This window comes from Thunnus albacares, chromosome 9, assembly GCF_914725855.1.
Source record: "Thunnus albacares chromosome 9, fThuAlb1.1, whole genome shotgun sequence".
Classification (NCBI taxonomy): domain Eukaryota; kingdom Metazoa; phylum Chordata; class Actinopteri; order Scombriformes; family Scombridae; genus Thunnus; species Thunnus albacares.
The window spans coordinates 31,840,070-31,846,413 of NC_058114.1; the positions used below are offsets into that span (position 1 = coordinate 31,840,070).

Below are 6,344 nucleotides of genomic sequence, written 5' to 3' on the forward strand. Positions count from 1 at the left end.
CATAACCATAATCTTTCCCTTATCATAACCACACTGTAGTTTCCATGTGCAGATAATGTAGAGAGTGTGATTTTTTTAAAATGTTGGCATTGGATGTAAGGGATTGTTTCACTGAATGTAATCAGTAATGTAATGTAATGTAATGATGTTTTGCAGAATCATCCAGTATCAACATTATTGTCTGGCAAGAGGGTTGCTTCCAATAAAAAAGCTCATCAAAGCAACTGTGCAGATATAAGTAATTTTTTTTTTTTTTGATTGACATGTTTATTTTTATGATACACCATGTTTACAGCATTCACCATCCCTAAAATAAAGAATCAATTTATTCATTTTTTGTAAAAACCTTAGTTTATCTTTTTAATATATAAACTAATTAACATTAAATCTCCTTATTGACAAGCCTTACAATAACTTTTCATACTGTTGAATTACCTTAAGTCCTCAGACTCACAATAAACTGGTCAACAACTCTGTGGCATCATTCATCCTCTCTTCTGTCCTCCTCCCCCTGCTGCTGCTGGTTAGACTCTCACTGCTGCTGGTAGAGAGGAAGGGCAGGCTGATGTCAGCCTAATGTCTACAAGAATTTAAGATACATAGCTAATTAGACCCAATCAATACATACAATTAGTGTTCATTTTGAACTCATTCATAACAGTTCACTATTAGTATAACAAGCTCTGTATGGCTGTGGATGAGAGGAGGGGCCAGAATAGAGGATTCAGAGTCAGGAGTCAGTGCGTGTAGAGAGGAGTATATGTGGAGAGAAGTCAAAGATTTCTACACGTTCATGTTCTGCTTGTTCAACAGTTGCTTGATAGATTGCTTGTACCATCTCCCTTACTGGTGGATTTTGTTGCACTTATGGCAGCAAACAGTCGCTGTCGACTCAAGTAAACTATAACCTAAACTCTTTCATTCTCTCCGCTGTGGCCTCTCTGCTCTGCCATCCACTATGTGTCTGTGTGTGTGTGTGGAGCTCAGCCACAAACAGGCACTGACAGAGAGCAGAGGAGAGGAAGACAAAGAGGCAAAAATCCCCATCCAGGGAAAGGTTTTCGCTTTATCTTGGATTTTGTACAAATGCACCGGCTTTCCAACTTTAGGCCAATCACAATACATATCTGGAAATTGCTGTTACTATTCACTAATCACAGTCAGCACAGAACAGTAAACAGTGACCTTTACATTATCATTCATTTTAAATTGTCGTATTTGTATTTAATTTGCAGGGAAATATACACATCAACATTTACTTTCATATTATATTCACAGTCGTCTCAAGTATATTGTTCATTGTAAAATATACTGCCTCAACACATGTATCTTTGTCACTGCTCTTAACCAAATTTGAGGGATCACTGCCAGACTGGATACCAGTCTCATAAATCACATGTCAGCTGGGAAGGAGTCAAGGAGGTCTTAGAGAGGAGGGAAGAAGAAAGGGTGAGAAAAAAACAGAAAGGGGAAGGAAAGAAGGAGGTTAAGAAGAGGAAGAGAGGGTGGGGGAAGCAGCATTCACATAGCTGAGTCGGTCGGGGCCAGGGGGAATTAGAGGATGGGTACAAAGCTTTTGTTCCAGCTGGGAGAGAGCAATCATCTGATATCATCAAACTGTAATGAATCTATATCGTCAGGAGAGGAGACGAGGGGAGAGGAAAGTGGAGGGACACGGGTGTGGGAGTGAAGGAAAAAGGACGTGAGAGGAGGTGAAAATTCTGAAGACACGAGAAGATGAAAAGGAAAAACTTTAGGTGAGGAAAGGGAAAAAGAAGGAAAAGCTGGACAGGGGAAGGTGAGGGAGACAGATGTGAAAACCAAAATATACACTCTGGGTGAGGTCTGATAACACCTCTTACAGCCAAAATACACACGGCACGGACGCGGCGCAACACATCTGTGTGGCATGGCAGCATCAGAGTGCTTCCATTGAAATCAACTGAAGCTGCTACACTGACCACAAGCCGTGTGGCTCATCTCTCCTCGATGTGCGGCTACGCGGCCCTCCAACAATTAAAAGCTACATAAAACTGTAAAAAATTAGTACAAACTGTTTAAAAATTATGAAAATAAATACCTCATTCTACCAGAGGCAATGTGATGCAGCAGTGCAACCCTGTGGGTTTTTTTTACATTGCACATTAAAACAAATTAATCAAATAAATGTGTATCCATGATCCTGTAGCTAAAATGATCTAGTTAATTAATTCAGTACCAGTTAATATAGCCTACGCTTCCAAAACCTGATAACTAACTGCATTATCATTCGGCAAAACTCAATATGAATGCAGTGATGGTGACGGAGTTGGTTTAGCAGGTAGAAAACCCTTTTCCGCCCTGCCTACGTGACATTTTGCGTCCATGCCGTGGTGTATTTCAAGGGTTAGACTTTATCAAGAGATCAATATTCAGACTACAGAAATAGTTAGCACTCATTTGCTGGTGTGCGTCGGATACAAACTGTGAGGAGAGTCCTCCAAACTAAAGGCGACATATCTGATCTGAGACCTTTATCAGCCAAACATTGCTTATTTACCTTCCTAAACAGTTGATCCACATGACTGTTTTTCTGAGCTGCCACAGCTATGGTTTTGGTATGGTAAAGTTTGGGCACAAAGATAGAAGAAAATCATGGTTTGGGTCATAAAAAAAACAAAAAAAAAAAAAACTAGTTAAGGTTGAGGATCGTGGTCATGGTGAAAAAAAGAATTACTTAGGAGACCTGCTGGCCTGTGGGTTGACAGCACAGACAATGTAATAGCAATGTCCGCAATTCCAGTCTAGTCAAAGTCACACATTTTGCTGACCCATCCATTCACCCTGACCTCCTCCCTCACTCTACAACAGTCTTATATACAACAGTCACAGCAGGCAGTAAATTTTACTGTACCAAGGCAGGTTTGCAGCTTCAGCCATCAAATGGACTTGGCTACACATATTAACAGTTAATAAATTAAATATATCACAAGAAAGTATTTCCAAGTGATTGGAGCGTTTTATTTCATTACTGTATCTGGCAAACCCTCTTCTTCTCCTCTCCTTTCCACTCTTTCCTTTTTGTCTAGTTGTCTCCATGTGATTTATCCTGATTAGAGAAGTTGAGATCAGATAATAGCAAATTTGTTGTTTCAAAGTAGAAAATTGTTTTATTGCCATCTGTAGTGATTTGCTGACAAACCGTAAATGAAAATCATCACATTATCCAACTGGTCTGAAAGTGAGTCCAATTGCAATTCAATTACCTATCAGCCATCAAAGTGCTGAAAGAGACTGATGAAATAATTATCTCCTGTGGTCCAAGTTTGTCTGCCTCAATTAACCACACCATTATTCCTGCCCTAGAATGCCCAGATATTCAAAGAATGGAAGTACAGATACCAACTCAGGTATGTTCGGTAACCCTCTAAATTACAGTTCCTTCATTTCCATAATTATGCTCTAATTAGGCTCTAAAGCAACAGAGACCGGGCACTGTTCTTTTCTTGCTCTTTCAAATGGTAATGGATTAGTTATCTCTGGGTCTGGCCAAATCCAGCAATCCAAGCCCAAGGGGAAGAAACCAGCTGGGACCTGTGAATTCAAGCTATTTTTGATTCAAAGGGCTTTAATTCCATTTTATTACTCAGTTCAAAACATGGCCATTTTTTCTCAATAACCGTCACCATTCAGGATTACAAATGAGTCAGGTGAATTAATTTTGAATCAGAACTGGATTTTTCTGTGAATGGCTGGAGCTGACAAGCACAGACTGAGATTTTGTGAAAAGAATAACGATGAGCTAACATAGCTTGGCTTCTTCATCATCTCCTATTATGCAGTAAACAATGCTGCATTCCGAACAAAGCCGGATGTGAAAAGTTTTCCAGCTAATAAGTTCTATCCAGCTCCCTACAACGAAGGGAACCGAGGTGTTTGTTTGCAGGTGTATGCAGGTGTATTGCCTCTGCAAGCATTACATATGAATTTGTTTTAGTGATGCAATATGTTATTGTGGTTACATGTTTTTATTTAATTTACTGCAAAACCTGCTGTTTTTAAATACTTTCAAACACATTACACCATTGCACATGTTTACAGATGCTTGCTTGAGATACTGTACTTAATCTATTACAAAGAACACTGTCTAGTTTAATTGTCGACTCTAATGCATTGATTACCTCTCTGGAGCAAGTTTCAAATCTCAAAAATGTTAATAAAAGATAGTAATGTACTGATATGCATAGATACTTGTAGGTAGAAAGATAGAAAATCAAGGTAATGCTTTATTTTATGGGTTTGTTATATCCTAATAATTTTTCTAAAAGATTCCTAGAAAGAACTATGCAGTTTGGTACTAATAATAGGGAATGTTGAAACAAAGTTAACACATTTTTTTGTCTGTTATTATTTTATTATTTGTGGGGATTTTGGGGTTTTTTTTGTTTTGTTTTGTTTGCTTTTGGGTGTGTGAACTGTAAATTATATAACTTCTATATCATTGCTATTATTAATGATATTTATCATTTCATTACTATATTTATGCATTAGAACAACACTGTTGTCCTTAACTGTCTTAAAGAGTTATTTTCTTTCTTGTAGTCCATAAAAATGGTATTAAAAGTAAAAAAACAAAACAAAAAAAAAACTATGGAAAAACTGCACAAACTTCTGTAAAAAAAAAGCTGTAAAATGTTTGCCACACAGATGTCTGGCCAGTAACTTTCACATGCCAACTCTGTTGTCAAGGGATTGGCTATATTTCTGAGACATAGCCAGCTCACACGTATTTGGATTTTGCCTTGATGTGCCCTGATGTGGTGGGCGGAAGTACGGGAGGCAACCTGCCACAAATTGACCGGCCATTAAACTTTAAACCCACAGCACAGGGTCAACAAGTTCCTCAGGCCTCACAATAGTCCAGGCTCATTACCACATGAGAGAGGAAGACGAAGAGGAGGAAGAGATAAGAGGAGGATCAGAGGGTGGGAGGACAACAAGGGAAGGGAAAACAACAGAGAAAGAGACATAAAAGGGTGAAAGAGATGAACAAATGAAGAGAGAAAAAGAACCAGTTTTTTTTTTTAAAAAAAGAGAGAAACGGGGAGAGAATCCCTGCCCCCGTCAAAATAACTCCTCCAACTAAGTGCCCTCTGATAAGTGATGTAGAGAAAAGGGGGGGGAAGGAGGAGGGAGAGAATCTGGTAAGAGAAGGAGGAGAAGCGGGAGGGAGAGGTGATGAGAGGCAAGAATCAGAAACAATTTGTTTCTGTCATTTTCTAGCAAGGTCAACCAGATAGGGCTACTGCTATAGAAATTCCACACGCCTCCTCCTATTCCTTTTACTATTTCTTCTCCCTCTGCTCCCCTCTTTTCTCTCCTCCTCAACCTCCATTTCCAAACTAAATTGACTCTGACATTGAGATCATATTTGTTGTCCTTGCAAGGCCAGGGGTAAACCATCATTGCAGTGCACCTTGTATCTGAAGGGCTAATTTAAATTCCTTCACTGCACACCTCCTCAAACCTCTCCAGCTCTCACAGTCTTTTTCCTGTGATATAACACAACACAATTTCTTACTTACTTACTTCCTGGCAACGGATGAAAAAAAGTGCTCAACGGAGAACTTTTGTCATCCCAACCTTGGGTTAGACCAATATATTGTGTTTTCTTAGTGTGAAGCAGCTAGTGGGTCAGATACTTGCTCTTGTGCACTGTGGGAGGATTTCCCTCTCTTATATTTTTTTTTAATCACAACCCCCCCCCCCCCTCAGTTGGTCAAGTTGCTTCTCCAACTCCTGTGGCTCAAGTTGATGAGCCTCCATCTATCCTGAGTGCTGGAGAAGTGGATGGGAACATGTGTAATTTGCAGAAAAGAAGAAATGTTAATGTTCTCCATGTTTGAATGTGTAGTTTCATTATGAAACACTGGTTGTAGACAGACAATTGCCAAATGTGGCCACTCGCTAATAGAAAAATGCAGCGTTGGCCTGCGGTCTGCCTCACTCTGCAATCAGTTAAGAGTTACTCCTCTCTGTTCCACGTTCTCAGTCAAAATCCAAACATAACCCCGTAGATTTTTCCATTGCTGACACCAGACTGTGGAAGAGTTTGCCCCTTGCTGTGAAATCATCCCCATTTTGTCCCCATTTGAGTTCCCTTAATTGTTAATAGAATAATAGAAAATGTCTTAATATTGTCTGTAAGTTTCCATTTTATAAACTATTTTTCAAGGCAAAGAAGGGACTTTTTTGTCAGTGTAGCCTTTACATTCAGCACAAATGTTTATATTTTGGTTTATTATTGTCTTCAATGAGTCACTTAGCGTTCAAATGTTTCTCTATGAAATATGTTTACAATATGG

General features: G+C 39.1%; 1 long non-coding RNA gene across 1 annotated transcript; it reads right to left on the reverse strand.

Annotated features, from left to right (window-relative positions):
* Window positions 1-229: 229 nt before the first annotated feature.
* On the reverse strand, window positions 230-5,740 carry LOC122989665. The gene is made up of 2 exons (XR_006405134.1): window positions 455-5,740; window positions 230-307 (listed from the first exon to the last, which is right to left on the reverse strand). It is a non-coding gene; the product is annotated as an uncharacterized LOC122989665 (long non-coding RNA).
* Between the last annotated feature and the right edge of the window lie 604 nt (window positions 5,741-6,344).